Raw genomic sequence first — 21116 nt, 5'->3', positions numbered from 1 at the left:
TTTAGCTAAACCCTGGTACATTCTGTCCTGAGGTGACACTAGCTCTGCTGGCTGCTGGATCCCCTCAGAGGCATAGACAGCAGACAGCAGACCCCCCATGTCATCTGTAGAAAAAATATATTTGCCTGATCTGGCATCCTCATCCTCAGAATGACTATCAACTACCCCATCTTCTGGAGCCTCTGAATCTTCGGTGTCAGATAGGAGAGACTCCCTAGCCCTGGAAACTCGTGGCACTGGGGTGGATGAGCTCTCTTGAGAAGAGGGGCCGGCTGCTATGGGCTCAGGATCCCTATTTTTTAAGGTGTCCTTAAATTCCTTTAATGTGGAGAGCATTTGGGATTGGACAGCTAGGAATTCTTTCATAATCAGGGAAGTTTCCTTTGCTGTCAATTTTTGTATGCATTTGGCACAAAGAAGTTTGGAGTAATCTGCAGCCAGCTTAATGCTACAGTTACCACACCTCTTGGTTTTGGAAGTGTGTTTTAGGGAGAGAATAGCAGCTTCCCCCTGGGCAGAAACCTCCTCCCCTGTAAGGGGAGAGAAAAAATATATCACAGTTCAAACATCAAGTGTGAGAGGAGAGGAGAGGAGAGAGGGGGGGGGGGGGGGGGGGGAGGGAGAGGACCCAGTCCAATATGCCCCCCTGACATTCTGAGGCAGACTCACCCTTGGTGGTGTCCTCGGCAGCGGCTGCTAGCGAACGATCCTCGCGCTCCATAGCGAAGTCGTGTAGGCGCCACTCTCCTCCTTGCTGCAGTGAGAACAGCGAGGAGCCGACGCCGCTGGCGGCCGCCATTTTGGTGAAGACCGGAAGCGGAACTTCGTCATCACCGCGCGCCGCCTGTGACGCGGCGTCGACTGCTGGCTCCATTCGAAAATGTCCCCGGGAGGACAGTACACCAGAGCCACGCTGAGGAAGCCCTCACACCCGCCCAGCAGGTAAGGGGTCCTGGAGGAGAGGGAACATGGCCACATAGGAGTACTGGAATAGCCACTATCCCAGGGATTCCTACAGAAAGGAAAGAAGGGGGGTATTGTTTGCAATCTTCCTCCCCCCCCCCTATCACACGGGGAAAACCCCCCGGGACAGGCATTACACCTTTAAGCTGAGGCAGGGACGGCCCCCAGGACCCACTGCTCAGTACCCGGAGGGGGACCACCAGCCCCAGGCCTTAGGTCTGATAAAAAATAACAAACTGTTTCGCTGGTGGGAAACACAATCAATAACTGAGGTGCACGGGGAGGGGCGGGGCTTTTAAACCTCTTTCTGATTGTGTTTCCTGTCAGGTGGAGCCAGTCTACTCTCAAGGTGCCGTCCTGGAAGACGACTTGAGAAAATAATGCACGATTTTACCTGCAAAAAAGATGTGCATTTATTATTTTTTGTACAGAGTATGTAAAGCCATCATTTTTAAACGGATAATGAAAGGTTATTTGCGGTCAGTCCATGCTGGAGAGATTTATCTTGTTCTGTCATTGGTAAATACTGTCCGAGGAAAAAAAAAAAAACAGACACAGCCCACTGTACTCTGTGAGCCCTCCCATCCAATCAGATGGAAGGGGGATGGATTCCCTTTTGTTTTTTTGTGGATCGGATTGGAGGTAGGTGGGTGGGTGCAAATGGACACAAGTTTGTTTACATCAGCCACTCGATAGAGGTGAATGGGTTGAACCGATAATGTGAAAGGGGCCTAAGGCTGCTTTCACACTGATGTGCGGCAGTATACCTGCACTGCGGATGCAGCACAGTGCACCCATGGCTTTCCTGCAGGTTAGATGCCATCAATGTATATTATAGCCTGCTGGTGTGGCGCACTTTCTGAAAGCACATCAAACCCGCAGATAATAACAGAAGTCTGAGTCAGTGCAGGTAACCCGAAGGTGCGCTGCAACTGCGGATCAGGTTGAAAGCAGCCCAGTAACCCCTGCAGAACAGATATGCCCACCGTATATACACTGCTTTTAGCAATGTTGCTGTCCCAGGCAGAATGCATTTGGTATCACTCTGCATGTGACAGGAGCCAGCGCTATACAGGAAGCATCGGCATATGCGACTCTGCTCCTTCCGCAGCCGCTTGCTTCCTCTACCTTCATTTAAAACACTGATGCTCTGGGATGGCTTGAGAACCCGCTATCCCAAAGCAGGAAATGGCGGGCCACATTAGAAGGCTCCACGGCAGTGGCGGATCGTCCATAGAGGGCGCTGGAGCGCCGCCCCCTCTGGCCACTGAGTCAAATAACATAGATTCATGCATTGCACGAATCTATGTTATTTTCGCCGCTGCTATTCAGATGGTCGGCGCTCAATGTCCAGCCATCTGAATAACGCCAGCTGGTTGGCTGTAAGGAAATGTCTATCAAAGCCAACAGCTCTGATAGGCTTTCCCAATACAGCCCTCGGGTCCCGGAAGCTTATTCTCGGAGCGCACAGACTGTACGCCCCTTGAATAAGATGACAGGCGTCTCAGCCAATCAGGTTGGCCGGTTCTGGCTACCTGTAACCTGATTGGCTGAGACGCCTGTCAGTCATCGAGGGCGGGAGAAGACATTGTGGGACGTGGATGCCTAAAAGCAGTAAAGGTAAGTGCCGGGGGGGGGGGGGAGCCATTTACTGGGTACAATTGGCACAGCGGCGACCATTAAAGGGCACAGTGGCTGCGTTTAATGGCATGTCACAGTGGTGACAATGGATGGCACAGTGGTGACAATGGATGGCACAGTGGCAGCGTTTAATGGCACAGTGGTGACAATGGATGGCACAGTGGCTGCGTTTAATGGCATGGCACAGTGGTGACAATGGATGGCACAGTGGTGACAATGGATGGCACAGTGGCTGCGTTTAATGGCATGGCACAGTGGTGACAATGGATGGCACAGTGGCTGCGTTTAATGGCACAGTGGTGACAATGGATGGCACAGTGGCTGCGTTTAATGGCATGGCACAGTGGTGACAATGGATGGCACAGTGGCTGCGTTTAATGGCATGGCACAGTGGTGACAATGGATGGCACAGTGGTGACAATGGATGGCACAGTGGTGACAATGGATGGCACAGTGGTGACAATGGATGGCACAGTGACTGCATTTGATGGCATGGCACAGTGACTGCGTTTAATGGCATGGCACAGTGACTGCGTTTAATGGCATGGCACAGTGACTGCGTTTAATGGCATGGCACAGTGACTGCGTTTAATGGCACAGTGGCTGCGTTTGATGGCATGTAACAGTGGCTGCGTTTGGGCACAGTGAGACTGCAATTTTTTTTTTCCTTTGCGCCCCCCCCAAAAATTTTGAGCACCAGCCGCCACTGCTCCACGGGTCACTGGTTGGGTACCCCTGATCTAGAGTTATCTATGGACGACATAGCCAGTGAGCAAGGTCCATACCCATCTAGATTAGGGATCTCCAAACGACGGTCCTCCAGCTGTTGGGGAACTACAAGTCCCATGAGGCATTGTAAAACTCTACCATTCACAGGCATGATGGGAATTGTAGTTCTTGCACTGGAGGGCCATAGTTTGGAGATCTAGATGTATTCTATGGAAGTCAGTGTGAGTAAGGCTCAGGGCCCCCCAGTGTTCAGTCACCCGTCACTCTCCCATACACGGGTCAGCCTATGACAAGCTCCTCAGTACGGTCACAGCTGCGGGCAGAGTCGGACCTCTCAGGTGACATTACTACAGGAGCGCTGCCAGTCCCATCACTGCAGGCCACACAGCCGCCGCCTCTCACCTGCACGGTTCTCCCCCTCACATTCCGCTTCGCCGGCCCCTCTCCGTCTCACACACCCCGGAAACAGCTACGGCCTCCCCGCTAGTAGATTCAAACTGCAGCGGCTCTTCTTTCCCGGCCTCCCATTGGACGGCGCGCCGGATGACGTGCCCTTGGAACCTCTTCCCGCCCTTCCTTATCCTCATTGGCTGGCTCGCCGTGCCCGGTGACGTCACTTGTTGACGGTTAGGGAACCCTCGGCGTGGTTGTTAACCCTTTTCCCGCCGCTTTTGCTCGCCGAGCTGTGTTACGTGACGCGGCGGGGGCGGGGAGTGGAGCGTTCCCCTCACTGCTTCTGTCGTGAGGAGAGAGAATGTGCGGCATTGTGAGCGCCCACTGACTCCGTGTAATGTCATTATAGACGGTGGGTGTGCGTGAGCACGGCTACTTCTATCTATGGCAGGGAAGCCTGGATTCCTGCAGCCAATAATGTACAGAGCACCAATCACAGCTGTAATAATATCCCGGCCCGGGGCTCATTCACAATTTGCCGTATGTTTGATATCACCCAATCATATCAGTGCCTTGCATTGGCGTGAAAAAGTAGAACAGGTTATGTTTGAACACTTTGTTGTAGCATGTTACACGACACCACGTTACCTCATGCCGCAGTGCGTAGAGAAGAGCGGAATGTCCATTTGTGACATCTCAATAAAGTTACAAAAATAAGGGTAAACTGTGTGCACGGCAACCCAAAAAAATCTGACCTGTTATAACCCTCGTTCTATCTAAAAATTAAAAATAAAGTTTTGCTTAGACCCCTTTCAGACTGCGAGTGCCGGCTGTTAGGCCCCTTGCACACGGGGGCGTTTTTCATGCGGTACAGCGCTAAAAACAGCGCTGCTATACCGCATGAAAAATCATGCCCTGTAGTGTTCAATGCGAAAGCCCGAAGGCTTTCACATTGAAGCGGTGCGCTAGCAGGAGCGCATCAAAAGTCCTGCTAGCCGCATCTTTACCGCGGTATAGGAGCGGTGTGTTCACCGCTCCTATACCGCGCCTTCCCATTGAAATCAATGGGAAAGCGCGGTAATACGGTAAAACACGGGAGCGGTATTAACCCTTTTTCAGCCGCTAGCGGGGGTTAAAACCTCACCGCTAGCGCCCGAATATCGCGGTAAATACGACGGTATAGCCGCGCTACAAATAGCGCGGCTATACCGTCACCACGGCTGCACGCCTCAGTGTGAAAGCAGCCTAAGTGGTAAAGCGCTGCTCGTTTTAGCGGCACTTTAGTGCTGTTTAACCACTTCAATACCAGGCGCTGCCCACACCAATTTTCAGCTTTCAGCACTGTCACTGTTTAAATGACAATTGTGCGGTCATGCTACACTGTACCCAAACAGAATTTTCAGAATTTTGTTCCCACAAAGTAGTAGTAGAATGTGTTTTGGGGTGTAGTTGCAAATATTCCTATGAAGTGTGTGAGAAATAACCTGTTTGTGAAAAAAATATTGTGGGGAAAAAAATTCCAAAAATACTCACCATGCCTCTTACTAGATACCTTGGAATGTCTACATTCCAAAAAGGGGTCATTTGGCGATACCTCATGTGTGAGACTTTTACACAGCCTGGCCACATACAGAGGTCCAACATGCAGGGAGCACCATCATGTGTTCTAGGGACATAACTTACACATTTAATTTCTTGACTACCTCTAATGCCGCGTACACACGACCGTTTTTAATCTCATGGAAAAAAACAAAGTTTTTTTCGACGTGATTCTTGTCAAGCCTGCCTTGCATACACACGATCGTGAAAAAAAATTCTCATGCAAAGCGTGTGATGTACAACACGTACAACGGCACTATAAAGGGGAAGTTCCATTCGAATAGCGCCACCCTTTGGGCTAATTATGCAAATTTCTCTTCTCATAACTTGCTTCTGAGCATGCACGTTTTTTCCCCATCGTTAAAGCCTACACATGACCGATTTTCACGACGACAAAAATGACGAGAAAAAATAGAGCAGGTTCTAAATTTTTAATGGCCATATTTCTCGTCAAGAAAAATGCTCTGGAGCCTACACACGATCGTTTTTAACCACTTAAGCCCCGGACCAATATGCTGGCTAAAGACCTAAGGTGTTTTTACAGTTCGGGACTGCGTCGCTTTAACAGACAATTGCGCGGTCGTGCGACGTGGCTCCCAAACAAAATTGGCGTCCTTTTTTCCCCACAAATAGAGCTTTCTTTTGGTGGTATTTGATCACAACTGCGGTTTTTAGTTTTTGCGCTATAAACAAAAATAGAGAGTCAATTTTGAAAAAAATGCAATATTTTTTACTTTTTGCTATAATAAATATCCCCCAAAAACATATATAATTTTTTTTTTCCTCAGTTTAGGCCGATACGTATTCTTCTACCTATTTTTGGTAAAAAAAATCGCAATAATCGTTTATCGGTTGGTTTGCGCAAAATGTATAGCGTTTACAAAATAGGGGATAGTTTTATTGCATTTTTTATTTTTTTATTTTTTTTACTACTAATGGCGGCGATCAGCGATTTTTTCGTGACTGCGACATTATGGCGGACACTTCGGACAATTTTGACACATTTTTGGGATCATTGTCATTTTCACAGCAAAAAATGCATTTAAATTGCATTCTTTATTGTGAAAATGACAGTTGCAGTTTGGGAGTTAACCACAGGGGGCGCTGTAGGAGTTAGGGTTCACTGTGTGAGTGTTTACAACTGTAGGGGGGTGTGGCTGTAGGTGTGACGTCATCGATCGTGTCTCCCCTATAAAGGGGATGACGCGATTGATACCCCGCCACAGTGAAGCACGGGAAGCCGTGTTTACACACGGCTCTCCCCGTTCTTCAGCTCCGGGGACCGATCGCCGCACTCGAACGGCGATCGGGTCTGCGGGACCCGCGGTCCCGGTCCCGGAGCTTCGCGACCCACGGCTGGGTACAAGTACAGGATGTATATATACGTGCTTGTGCCCAGCCGTGCCATTCTGCCGACGTATATGTGCAGGAGGCGGTCCTTAAGTGGTTAATGACCAATTTAAAAAATTGCATTTTTCTCTTCATGAAAAACAGTCGTGTGTACGCGGCATTAGGCTTCTTTCACACTGGAGCAGTTTTCATGCTCTTTAGCACTCGAAATAGCCTCTGCAAAGTGTCTAAAACCCGCCTTCTATTCACTGCATTGTGTCTTTTCACACTGGGGCGGTGCGCTTGCAGGGCGTTACAAAAAGTCTTGCAAGCAGCATCTTTGGGGCGGTTTTGGATCACTGTATTTAGCGCTCCCAAAATGCACTGCCCATTGCAATGAATGGGCAGCACTTTCAAAGCGCCTAAAAAGCGATTTGAAAGCACCACAAAACTGGAGTTTTTACCCTTTTTTGGGGTAAAAAACACCCCACTAGTGGCTGAAAAGCGGCGCTAAAACAGTGCTAAAGCAAAAACGAGCACCGCCTGCGCTAACGGCCTGGCCCTGCCAGTGTGAAAGTAGCCTAACATTTTTAAAGGTCCTGGAGCACAAGGACAATGAAAACTCCCCAAAAAATACCCCATTTTGTTAAGTAAACACCCCAACATTTATTCTATGATGCATAATGAGTCTTTTGAACGTGTCATTTTTTTCCACAAGTGTTTGGAAAATGTGGAAAGAAAATGAAAACACATTTTTATTTTTTACACAAAGTTGTCCATGTATAAGATATTTCTAACACATAGCATGTACATACCAAAAATTACACCCCAAAATATATTCTGCTACTCCTCCTGAGTATGGCGATACCACATGTGTGAGAATTTTCCACAGCCTGGCAACATACAGAGGCGCAATATGCAGGGAGCACCATCTGGTGTTCTAGGGGCATACATTTCTAATAAAATTTGACCTATTACTCTTTTGTGAGGCACTGATGGGCACTGTAGTGGCATAAATGTGACATGGATGTGGCACGGATGAGAACTGATGTGGCATGAATGTGACACGAATGAGCACTGATGTGGCACGGATGAGAACTGATGTGGCATGGATGAGCACTGATGTGGCACGGATGAGCACTGATGTGGCATTGATGTGGCACGGATGAGCACTGATGTGGCATGGATGTGGCACAGATGATCACTGATGTGGCATGGATGAGCACTGATGTGGCATGAATGAGGCACAGATGAGCACAGATAAGGCATTGATGAGCACTGATGTGGCATGGATGGGCACTGATGTGGCATGAATGGTCATGGATAAGCATGAATGAGCCATGAAGAGGTATGAATGAGCCATGGATGAGTGTGAATGAGCCATGGATGGGCTTGAACGAGCCATGGATGGGCATGAATGAGCCATGGATGGGCATGTATGAGAATGGATGGGCATGTATGAGCCATGGGTGAGCATGGATGAGCCATGGAGGGCATGGATGAGGCATGTATGAGCCATGGATGGGAATGTATGAGAATGGGTGGGCATGTATGAGCCATGGATGGGCATGTATGAGCATGGATGGGCATGTATGAGCATGGATGGGCATGTATGAGCCATGGAAGTGGCACTTTAGATCTAGCCCACAAGCACCGCTGCACTGGCCCCCTCCTCTCCTTACACACTGTACTGATTGGTGCAAGGAGAAGGAAGGCGCTGAACCGGACATGATCTGGTTTGTTGACAAGTGATCGCTCCGTCATTGGAAGCTCTGTAGTGATCACATGGTAAAGGGCCGCTGTCATTGGCCCTTTAGCCCTATCCATAACGCACCGGGTCTGGAAGACTCAACGTTCACGGACATTCCCAAGTGCGGGAATCTGGGAGGATGTCATAGTACACCCTCCCAGAATTAGCTGACCACGCTGTAGCCATCATTCGGCTATGGCCCGGTCCGTAAGACGTTAAACCCAACTCAAACCCAATCCAATCAGCTGCATCCAGGGCATTCCCCATCCTGCTGCTGTGTGCACACAAAGAATGGGGAATGCCATTGGGGGTGACAAATGCAATGATGCTTGTGACATGCTTGACCTAATATGGTCATATGAGGTCAATGCTATCCCCACCCCTTTGTGTATAGCTGGCCATAGAGGGATTGAAATGTGGTTGGCTCAGCAGGAACCAGTTGAATTTTTATCCACCTTTGGCTATTCCCAGAATGTTGGAAAACTTTTGTTGATCAGTGGCTACAGTCGCAGAATAGTTGTATTATGACAGCGGAGGAGTCCTGTTGTCAGAAAATAATAGCACACCAGGGAGGATTTCTCTATTCCCTTTGTTTATGTGGATGGGGAAATCTATTTGTTTTTGGGCCAGGGGATGCCTTGACTGCATTTGATTGGGCTGGCACTGAAAGCTTCCTTCCATGTTTTAATGAACCTAAGCTCATCTTTGCAAGGGAACAAAAAAGCGGTGCCCTCTAAGCGCAGTATAAGGTTTATTAAAAAGACATAAAATAGACATCAATTCTTATGAGGGATGTACTCACAAGACTGCAGGGGGTACAGGCAATTCAAGATAGGGTGTCATCCGTGGCTGGCTTCCGGGGTACATGAACTCCGCTGTGTAGATCTCGCTGGGTTAGCATCATGGCTCAAGTCCTGTGGGAACGCGTGGGAACGGAGTTCCTGCACTTTTTTCACAGCAGGAACGCAGTTCCCTTTGCAGGACTAGAGCAGCCAAGAGCAGCCGAGCCGCCCGAGCCAATCCTTCACTAAGCGGCGATGCCCAGCTTGAGTTCTTTGCAAATCCCGCGATAACTCGTGGCAGACCTCCGCAATGTCTCCTGGAAACAATGACAAAAGCTCCCAGGAGACATTGCGGTATCGAGGAAGTGACGAAATACCCGCACACTACCCGATGAATCCATATACAAGAAGCGGCCAGTAACATAAAGGATAACTAAGAAACAGTGGATCGAAAAAAAAAAAAACATGCGGTTTAGTAATTATGCATATGAGCGTATCTTTTTTTTTTTTGGTGGGGGAGTGGATCTTGGGTGGGAGTTCCCACACTTTTTTCGCCAGGACTTGACCCCTGGACTTAGCATATGCTCTGGCACTCAGTGTAGTGGGTGATCCACGGGCTGGAGCAGGGTACAGCGTCTCTGGGGATCCCTGGATGGAAATTCAGCGCTGGTATGGCAGGGAAGTGCAGGGACGCCATAGACCGGCGTGGTGGAACGCAGCCGTGGAGAGCAAACAGCGAAGCGTCACTTCCGGGTTAGGTCACGGGGCGGTGCACGCGTTCGAGGCATTCGTGCCTCTTCATCAGGCTAGCATCCCCCCCACCCCAAAGCACCCTGTCCCCATGTTGATGAGGACAGGGCCTCTTCCCAACAACCCTGGCCATTGGTTGTCGGGGTCTGCAGGCGGGGGACTTATCGGAATCTGGGAGCCCCCTTTAACAAGGGGACCCCCAGATACCGTCCCTCCACCCTATGTTAACTGTATGACGTCACAGTCCCATCATGTCCTGGGATTGTGATGTCATACAGGCGGGGTCACCGGGTGTGACCACGCCCAATGCCTATATAAATGGTTGCACACCACTCACACAGCATTACAGCGGGAGAGCTCGTCGAGTCAACATCGGGACAGGAGAAAGAGGGAAGAAGATGGCGGTAAAGATGGCGGTGAAGACCGGGCCCCCCACTAGTAAAAGAGCTGCAAGAAGATAGTAGAGGGGCCCGGCAGAATGCACTGGAGAGCGCTGAGAAGAGACCGGTGAGTCGGAAGAGACCCCTGGAGTCAGGTTGGGGGCGTGGCCTGGTGGGTGCCCAGGCTGAGGTTGTCTCTCTCTTCTGCTAATGTAATTACAGTGGAAGCTAGCCACCGGAGGGGCGCATGCGTGCCCCCTACGTGGAGGTGTCGGATCAAGTAAATATACGTGACCCGGCACACAGGTTCCGCCCTGTAGCAGTAAAACTGCTAGAGGGCAGATCTTAAACGGTTAACTATAACAACATGTACTATATGAATAATAGGCTAATTCATTTTTAAAACAGTAAATACGTGTTATCACTCATATGTGTTATCCATGCACATCAGAAGCATTAGCTTGTGCTATAACCGATAAATACCTAAACACATACTGTTTGGATTTGGAAAAACTGCAGACAGGATCCAGAAAGCGTTTTGATCTAGACAACCTCCTGCAGGCGTGGGGCTGAATATAAATTCCTTCTCCATAAATATATCACCTAAACCAGGCATTTGGCATAGGATGGAGGAAACCTCACGAACGCATCAATAATGCATGAAGGAGGGAGATGCATCTGTAAATAGATCTATTATTTGAAATCTCTGTGTCCGACGATATTAGCTGTTTTTGACAAGTGTGATGGGGGAAATCCAATTTTTTTCTCCCCTGTAGGCTGTGACATTGTTTTTAGACTGACATTAATGGTAAAGAATGAGGAGGAAGAAAATGTGCGTATGGCAGGGGGATCCCCAAATGTTACAATTTACGGATGCACTGAACCTGCGGAAAGGGCTGGTATATCTATGTGTGTGTGTGTGGGCTGCTTGTGGCTGCGGCTTGATGACATGACTGCAGAAAAGATGGCTTTCACAGACAAATATCACCCTCACGTCCCTGGGGAGAAGCGGTGGGGGCCAAACATGTCTTTTTAATGCAAATCTCTCTTCCTAAAGGGAGTCATCAGGGATATCCTGAACATGATTAATGGATGTGTACACAGGATCAGACTTTATTTTTCAGACCTGTTTAACCTATGCTCTGCCAGCAGCGATTGCAATCAATTAAGGCTACCCATCAAAATTGGAGAATGCCAAAACTGGCATGAAAGAGAAATGTCAATTTTAAACAGCAAGCGGATTCAGTTATCATAAAGTATATAAACCTTAAAGCGGGAGTTCACCCGAAAAATAATTTTTAACCTTAGATTAATGCTCATTTTGTCTAGGGGAATCGGGTAGTTTTTTTTAAAACGAAGCAGTACTTACCGTTTTAGAGAGCGATCTTCAATGCCGCTTCCGGGTATGGTCTTCGGGACTGGGCGTTCCTATTTGATTGACAGGCTTCCGACGGTCGCATACATCGCGTCACGAGTAGCCGAAATAAGCCGAACGTCGGTGCGGCTCTATACGGCGCCTGCGCACCGACGTTTGGCTACTTTTGGAAAATCGTGACGCGATACATGCGACCGTCGGAAGCCTGTCGGAAGACTGTCAATTAAATAGGAACGCCCAGTCCCGCAGCCCATACCCGGAAGCGGCGGAGAAGATCGCTCTCTAAAACGGTAAGTACTGCTTAGATTTTAAAAAAAACTACCCGATTCCCCTTGACAAAATGAGCCTCAATCTAATGTTAAAAATTAACATTTCCGGGTGAACCTCCACTTTAACCACTTCAGCCTCGGGAGGATTTGCCCCCTTAATGACCAGGCCATTTGGTGATACGACACTGCGTTGCTTTAACTGACAATTGCACAGTTGTGCAACGCTGTACCCAAACACAATTGATGTCTTTTTTTTCAACAAATAGAGCTTTCTTTTGGTGGTATTTGATCACCGCTGTGGTTTTTATTTTTTGCGCTATAAACCTGTAGTGTATTTAGGTTTTGTGCGGCCCTAGGCCTGACTAAACTTGTGCACCCCCTAATTTAAATATGACCCACCCCTTCCTGTCAAGGTCACACCCCTTCCTGTTTAGGACCCATCCTGAAAAGAGTCGGGACACTAGTTCTTAATTTTTCTTAGATTCCCTTAATTTGCATAGCTTTCCTCTCACTTCCTGTTTGGCTATGGGGCAGGAAGTGAATGCTCTGCAATGGGACAGGGATGGTAAAAAAAATAAACTGACAGGGGCTATAACCCTCCCTTACTCTATCCAAAATGAAAAAAAAAAATAAGTGTTGCCTGTAGTTTTACTTTAAGCACAAATTTCGGATAATTTTATGGAGAGGACTAAGAAGATATAGCCATGCCAATGGTGCAGCAGAAAACATATAGCACAGTGAGGAAGGTTTGTGGCCCAGGATGATGAGACAGTCAAAATTAGAAGCAGCGCCGCCCTCAACCACCCCACCACAGTTGCGGAATGTTGGCCGTCCTCATACCGGAAGCAGTGCGGCCGCTTTATGGGGGCGCTAGACTAATTTGCCTCTTAGCCCAGTCCGCCCCATCAGACTGGCGCTACACTAACAGTGTAGCACAAGCTGACAGGGACTCTTTCCGTGCTGCCCCCCTGCAAAGTGCTGCCCTAGCCTGTCACACGTGTCTCACTGTTCACACCAATTGCACAGGGCAATAAGAGATTTTTAATGTATTGTAAACTTGTAGCAAGATGCAATAAACTTTTTACGCTATGAGGATCTCAGTTTTCTTCCTTCTGGTTCATCTTGCTCACTAAGAGTTCTCAGTGTCAGATCTACGGGATCAGGACATTGTGAGGAGGGACGTGGGGATTGGTTGGCTCCTTCCTACTACGGTCACAGAGACCACTAAGTCTGATTTAACTTCTGTTGCTATATGGTAAATAGGGTCAACTACGTCCGGTGAGTCGGCAATTTTATCACATGGTATTTCATTGGAAAATTAATTATTTGCTGTTTATGCTGCACATAAGCCACTACGGTTCAATCACAAGGACGTTTTACACCCGAGAGGACTTATTTTTAGTGGATGTCACTATTTTTGTTTATAGAGCTATTTCACATTTTTGGGACTTTTTTTCACAGGAATTGTATTGTCATTATCTGATTCATGAATCACATTCAATGTATCTTATTTAAATATATTCACATGCACAGGGCACTGAATCATTTTTGCGTAGCTAGCGCTGTTTTTTCACATAGAGTGACTCCGATGGTTACCCCTAGAAAACTGTAGTCACCCTAGTGGATTATTTAACACTGTTGTTGACAGGTACCCGTCCCCAGGGCAGCAAACACACATTTTGGGGCCCCTTAGACAGCTTTAGGCAGGGCCCCCCTGGAGCAGAGAACCGGGGGGGGGGCCCTCCTCTCTCCTGCCGCGAGATAAGCGCGCGCTCTTCCCTACTGCGAGATGAAATGAATTTTTTTTTTAAATTTTAAATGAAAACGAGGGGGGGCTGCTTTTTATAAGTGGGGGGGTCAGACGGGAAAAAAACCATCGGGCCTGTACCCCCCTGATGGCGGCCCTGCCCGACCCCCCTCCGGGGAGACTGCACCGCAGCAACGTTCCTCTGAAGTTTGGCCCCCTTCCTCCGCTGCTGGGCCAGTTAGAAAATGCAGCGCGCTTCATGCATGCACACTGGGGAACCGGCAGTGAAGCCGAAAGGCTTCATTACTGGTTTCCCTTACTACGAATAGCACCCGAGAGCCCATCTGAAAATCAGCTTGGGTGCCAACATCACGTGCCAACATTCCTGGACAGGTAGGTGTCTTAATATTAAAAGTCAGCAGTATTTGTAGCGGAACACCGCTTTATTATCTTGGTTTACAAAAGCATTTGGTGTACACAAAGTGGATTTATATCCTTTGTGGTTATTGAAGAGTACATTTATACGATAATTCTCGTGCCTGGAGTTAAAGTATAAATGAAGGCGAACCCTTTTTTTTTTGTTTTGGATAGAGCGAATATGGGTTAGAATAACTGTCTGGATTTTAATGCTATGCAAAAAAAAGTATAAATGAAAGCGCCAATACCACTGCTAAAAGGTCCAGATATGATGTTAATCCAATAAAAGTCAGGGGGGCAATCCAAACAGTATCCATTCAATAAGGCATGACATGCCAGGTCCACTTTGTGGAGACATTTGACCCCAGATCTCTCCTCTGCCCAGGAAAGCGTAAAATAAAAAAAATAAAAAAAAAACATTGATCTCTGTTTTTCAGGAAAAAAAAGGGCACCATTTACATCTGCCAGGGCCAAAAGTGAGGTCATGATGTCGCTTCCGGCCTCCCAAGGTCATAGAGATGGCCCGGGGACCATACATTCCACGGCCAGCTTTATGATAACCCAACGGCACTGCCAGATCGGATCCCATGCTCCCCGATCGCACAAGATTGTAGGGAATTGCTGGCTGAAAAAAAAAAGATAGCTAGATGATGACTGCTGTCAATCAAATCCTGTGACACAGGAGCGGCGGGCGGGGCAGAGTCCTGCTGTCTGTGTCAATGGACTGAGGAGAGAGCCCACACCGGTGCCCCCATGGAAAGCGGCTTTCCGTGGGGGCACCTGATGAAGAGGAGGAGCCTGGAGTGCCGGCGGGGCACCCCAGAAAAGAGGATCAGGGCTGCTTGGTGCAAAACAAATGCACAGAGCAGGTAAGTATAGGCATTTGTTATTTTTATTTCAAACAAGGGTTTACAACCCCTTTAAGTGTTTGCTTTTGGGTTTAATATCACTTTAATTGTTGAATACATTTTACTGTATATATATATATATATATATATATATATATATATATATTCTTATATGGTCCATATTTTAATCAGGATGTAGAATGTTGCGGTGGCGTTGCGTAAAAGGGGCCGGCGTAAGCGCGCGTAATTCAAATGATCCCGGGGCGTGGATCATTTAAATTAGGCGCGTTCCCGCGCCGAATGTACTGCGCATGCGCCGTTCCTAAAATTTCCCGACGTGCATTGCGGTAAATGACGTCGCAATGACGTCATTGGTTTCGACGTGAACGTAAATGGCGTCCAGTGCCATTCACGGACGACTTACGCAAACGACGTAAAATTTTCAAATCGCGACGCGGGGACGACGTCCATACTTAACATTGGCTGCGCCTCCTAATAGCAGGAGCAGCCTTACGCCGAAAACGACGTACGCAAACGATGTAGAAAACGACCGCCGGGCGCACGTACGTTTGTGAATCGGAGTAAGTATGCAATTTGCATACTCTACGCTGACAACTACGGGAGCGCCACCTAGCAGCCAGCGTCAGAATGCACCCTAAGATACGACGGCGTAAGAGACTTATGCCAGTCGTATCTTAGGCTACAGTCGACGTATCTAGCTTTCTGAATACAGAAAGTAGATACGCCGGCGCAACTTAGCAATTACGCGGCGTATCTATGGATACGCCGGCGTAATTGCTGTCTGAATCTACCCCAATATGTACAATTTTTCCCAAACAAAAACCACATTCACAGTTAGAAATGTGTTTCCATTCTGCTCCTTTTAACTTGTCAAACACAAACGATGATTTGACACCACTAACATTAGAAAATCAAAGGAACATTTGAAAAATTTCAAACAAAATTCTACTGGTGTATGGCCAGCTTGCATCTGTCAGAGCCCGTGCCTTTCATGCAGTTGGATTGTAGTGTTGGATAGGGCAGTAGAGCTGCATTGCCTGTCACTTGCTATACTTGGTCATCAGAAAAGCTGGGTGTAAATCGCGAGTTACACAGCAATTGTGGCTTTTCCTGTCAATTCATGAGTAAATGTGTTTCAGTTCCCGTGAATCAAAGGTGACAATGACTGTCATATACAAGCAGGCAGTTGGAACTAAAGTGAAGGGATTAGCATTAGGTCTAAGCAGTAGTCTGGCCCCATGTGGATGGTACTCTTCAGTTGAGGGGGTTCCTAAATACATTGAAAGGTATTTTCCGGCACTTCTTGTTGCCCTCTCTATAGTCATGTTTTTGGTTGCATATTCTAAAAGCTAAGCCCAAGACAAACAGCTAAATATCAGAATTTGCAGTATCTGCTATTTCACCATTTCACACACCTTGGTCACCCTACACGGGCGGGTAGGTAACACCACGATTTCCTGTTTCAGATTTGAAGCTTCCAGCTCCACTCAGGGATGGACTGACCATTGGGACTACAGGGAGTTTCCCGGTGGGCCGATGGCTCAGTGGGCCGGCTTCAGTGACAGTGGACCGCTGCCCCCCTCCGCTCCTCTGTCTCTCGCTTCCTGCAGCGCCTACCTGGGGGGAACAGAGAAGCATGGGTGAGGGGACAGATAGCTGACTCAACAGCTATGGCCTGGAAATTTCTCACTTCTGCCTAATCTTGTCCCATAAGGGGGGGGACCAAACTGATTCTTTGCCCTGGGAGAAATAATGTCTAGCTTTCCCACTGGTACTGCCTATAAGAGTACCAGTATCTAATAAAGTAGAATGGCTAGTGGCTAGTGAAGGGGGAGAGGGGGTTTGGGTGGCCGGGGGGGTGCAGGAGTTGTCCGGCCGCCATGGGAGAGACCTGTCAAAGTGGGCCAGTCTGGATGAAGTCCAGGGCCAAATTTTTGTCCCAGTCCAGCCCTGGCTCCACTTCTTTACCTCCAGCCAGATCATGAAATAGTGAATCAGCAGCTTGATCTCAGTCGATAAGACAAGCAAATGAGCAAATGACCCAAGAAATAGTGATGTCACTTTCTTGGCTGTACATTGTGGTAGGAGTGTGTGACTCACAAGAGTGGCTGAACAGAATTACAAATCTGTTGGAACGTTAAACAGATCACATACTCTATATGTATTTCAGTTGTGTGTATAGCTGTTCCTTAAAGGGGTTGTAAACCCAAACATTTTTTTTTTTTTTTTTTTATGTCACAATGTAGAGTATAAGATTTTCTATCATCTATGCCCAGTCTTGCCACACAGAGTTAATCCAGCTCTGAGCAATCCTCTTTTATTGTTCAGTGAAATGAAACGGACTTACAGAGAAAAACCTTAGTTCGTTCCGCCCCCTTGCTCTGAGTGACAGGTTATTTACACATCTCATGCACTAGCCTGGAGACAGGCATTATTTTTTAATTCCCACCCCCCACTCCTTTTCTGAAGACATGTGGTTACTTTTCTGGATTTTGACTGGATGTTAGTGATCATAGCAGAATTTAGTGTAAGGAATACATAGGAAAAAATGCATGTTGACAAGGGGAGTGTAGAGGTGGGCGGGGAGTCTACTGACATCATGACTCCACCCACCGAGCTCCAGACAACAGATCCACCTACAGAATCTGCAGTTTTTCAGTTCTTATAACAGACAGAGGGGAGACATTTGACAGGTAAAGATACATGCAGGAGGCATCTATATCCTTATAGATCAGCACTATGGCAGTAGTTTAGAAAGGATGAGAGTGGCTTTACATCCACTTTAAAGCAAAGTTCCACCCAAAAGTGGAAGCTCAGCTTATCTGCCTCTTCCCCTCTACCAGTGCCACATTTGGCACCTTTTGGGGGGATGGGGGGGGGGGGGGCGGGTACTTGTTTTTGACAGGTTACCATCCCCAATTCTGAGGTCACTCGGAAGTTCGGCCCCCCTCCTCCTTCCACTGCCGCCGGGCCATTCAGAAAGCGCAGTAGGCTTCGCTGCCGGTTTCCCTTACCACGAATGGTGGTAGCAGCTCCCGAGTGCCGATGGAAACATCAGCTAGGTGCCGGAACCGCTGGATTCCAGGACAGGTAAGTGTCCTAATTTTAAGTATGTGTAGCTGCTGACTTTAATTTTTTTGCTGTGGAGGACGAACTCTGCTTTAATGTGGAACTTTAATGTATTTGAGCACCACAAACCAAATATAGGGTTTTCCTCCGTTTGCAGAATCGGAGCATTGCGGAAGCGAGCGAGATCGGGTGTCAGCAGATGTTCATCCGCTGACACCCGCAATATCATAGGGATCAATGTATGTCCCTTTTTCATCCGCACACCGATGGATGAAAAAGGGGACATACTGTCTCCATGTGTGAAAGGGGCCTTAGTAGTAACCACACCAATGTGTTGTACCCAGGTACAGTTCACATCTAAAATACAGAAAATATCCAGTTTTATAAAACTGGTCCACATAAGAAACTCAACGCAAACACTCTTTCATCTTCATATGTGAACACATATGATGTCCAAAACAGGGTTAATATATAAAACAGTGTTAAAAGACAGTGGGCTGGATTCAAGTAGAATTGCGCTTTTTTTACGGAGGCGCAGGGCAACTTTTTTGCCCTGCGCCCCCGCAAATTTACTGCGCTGCCCTTGATTCACGGAGCAGTAGCTCCGTAAATTGCGTGGGCGCGCCGGCAAAATGCCCGGCGTAAGCGCGCGCAATTTAAATGATCCCGTAGGGGGCGGGAATCATTTAAATTAGGCGCGTTCCCGCGCCGATCGTAGAGCGCATGCTCCGTCTGGAAACTTTCCCGACGTGCATTGCCGCAAATGACGTCCCAAGGACGTCATTTGCTTCAAAGTGAACGTGAATGGCGTCCAGTGCCATTCACGAATCACTTACGCAAACTACGTAAATTTCAAATTTCGCGATGCGGGAACGACGGGTATACGTAACATTGGCTGCCCCTGCTAATAGCAGGGGCAGCCTTACGCAAAAACCGCCGTACGGAAACGACGTAAATTGCGTACGCAGGGCTCGCGCAACGTTGTGAATCGGCGTTAGTATGCAATTTGCATACTATACGCTGAGCACAACGGGAACGCCACCTAGCGGCCATCGCAAGAATGCAGCCTAAGATATGCGGGCATAAGAGCCTTATGCCGCGCATATCTTAGGCTGCAGTCGGCGTAACGAGGTTCCTGAATCAGGAGCATTCGTTACGCCGGGGCAAGTAAGCAATTGCGCTGTGTAACTTATGGTTACACAGGCGCAATTGCTTCTTGAATCCAGCCCCATGTCTTGTACAATAGAGTTACAGTGAGTCAGCAACAAGATAGAACAGCAGGAAGCATGTGGTGGATCATAGCGGAGTGCGTGTTTATGTATTGTATACAAAATTTCCTTCCAGGCCTTACCCCCCACCAGACTTTAAAGGAGAGGTATTTTTTATTATTTTTTGACTCATACACTGCCTGTAAAAGCAATCCAGCAACTAATCAGCCACTAGGATGGATTTTACATTGTAGGGAATTGCTGGCTGAAAAAAAAAAAAAGATAGCTAGATGATGACTGCTGTCAATCATACGTGATACCATATATTTGTTTTAAAAGTCTGGGGGCTTCACCTCCCACTGCCCTGATCCTGGTAAGCATCTTTCTGAGTGTCGTGTATTGGCTGGGAAATTGTACAACACTGTGACCTTCAAGGAAACTGTAAGGTATTTTGGTAGGGTGACCAGAGGTACTAAGATCTCACTAAGGACAGCAAGCAGCAGGAAATCTGCAAATCTTTGGTCAAATTTTAAGCTACCTTAAGGCTCGTACACACGATAGGTTAAACCGATAAAAAAGGTATGAAGGCCTGTTTTTATCAGTCCAAACCGATCGTGTGTGGGCCCCATAGGTTATTTAACCACTTGAATACCAGCCGCATGTAAAATGACGGCTTCACAGTGGCTCTGGAAACTCAACAGGACGTCAATTGACGTCCTGGATTCCTCCGGCCACTGGGGGGCGCGCCGCGTCCCCGAGATGCCGATGCGCGTGCCTGGCGGTCGCGATGTCCGCCAGGCACCCACGATCAGCAGTGACAGAGCAGGGACGTGGAGCTCTGTGTGTAAATAGGGACACAGATCGGTTACCTCCCCCAGTCACCCCCCTCCCCCCACAGTTAGAACACACCCAGGCTACACATTTAACCCCTTCCTCACCCCCTAGTGTTAACCCCTTCAATGCCAGTCACATTTATACAGTAATTAGTGCATATTTATAGCACTGATCGCAGTATAAATGTGAATGGCGCCAAAAATGTGTCAAAAGTGTCCGATGTGTCCGCCATAATGTCGCAGTCCCAATAAAAAAATCGCAGATCGCCGCCATTACTAGTAAAAAAAAAAAAAATAATAATAATAATAATAATAATAATTCTGTCCCATATTTTGTAAGCGCTTATTGCGATTTTTTTTTTTTATTATTATTTTTGGAAAAAAAAATTGGCTATTTATTATAGCAACAAGTAAAACATATTGAATTTTTTTTCATAATTGTTGCTTTTTTTGTTTTATAGCGCAAAAAATAAAAACCGCAGAGGTGATCAAATACCACCAAAAGAAAGCTCTATTTGTGGGGAAAAAAGGACGCCAATTTTGTTTGGGAGCCACGTCGCACGACCGCACAATTGTCAGTTAAAGCGACGCAGTGCCGGAAGCTGAAATTTCACCTGGTCAGGAGGGGGGTATATGTGGCCGGTATGGAAGTGGTTAACCTTAGGTTAAAAAAATGCCAACTTGCTCTAAAATTTAACCTATGGATGGTAACCAATAGGTCAAAACCGATCGTTAGTATGCAAAACCATCAGTTAAAAACCTGTGCATGCTCAGAATCAAGTCGACGCATGCTTGGAAGAATTGAACTTCGTTTTTTTCAGCACGTCGTTGTGTTTTACGTCACCGCGTTCTGACACAATCGGTTATTTAACCTATGGTGTGTAGGCACAATGGACCATCAGTCAGCTTCATCGGTTAACCTAGGACAACTGTCCTTCAGACCGTTTTCATCGGATGGACTGATCGTGTGTACGAGGCTTAAGTCTTTCTGCCTGACTAAACAGTGTGGCATG

The 21116-nt window shown here is 47.6% G+C and overlaps 1 protein-coding gene across 1 annotated transcript in view; it reads right to left on the bottom strand.

Moving 5' to 3' along the window:
* The window catches only part of KIF18A (kinesin family member 18A), a 122205-nt gene extending 118327 nt beyond the window's left edge, over window positions 1–3878 (bottom strand). Inside the window, exon 1 of the mRNA XM_040328340.1 lies at window positions 3736–3878. The gene's annotated coding sequence lies outside the window, so the exon portion shown is untranslated. The remainder of the gene's footprint in view (window positions 1–3735) is intronic.
* Window positions 3879–21116: the final 17238 nt, after the last annotated feature.

This window comes from Rana temporaria, chromosome 11, assembly GCF_905171775.1.
Source record: "Rana temporaria chromosome 11, aRanTem1.1, whole genome shotgun sequence".
NCBI classification, from domain to species: Eukaryota; Metazoa; Chordata; class Amphibia; order Anura; family Ranidae; genus Rana; species Rana temporaria.
The sequence above is the reverse complement of the archived record's forward strand: the minus strand, read 5'-3'. Positions and strand labels throughout refer to the sequence as shown.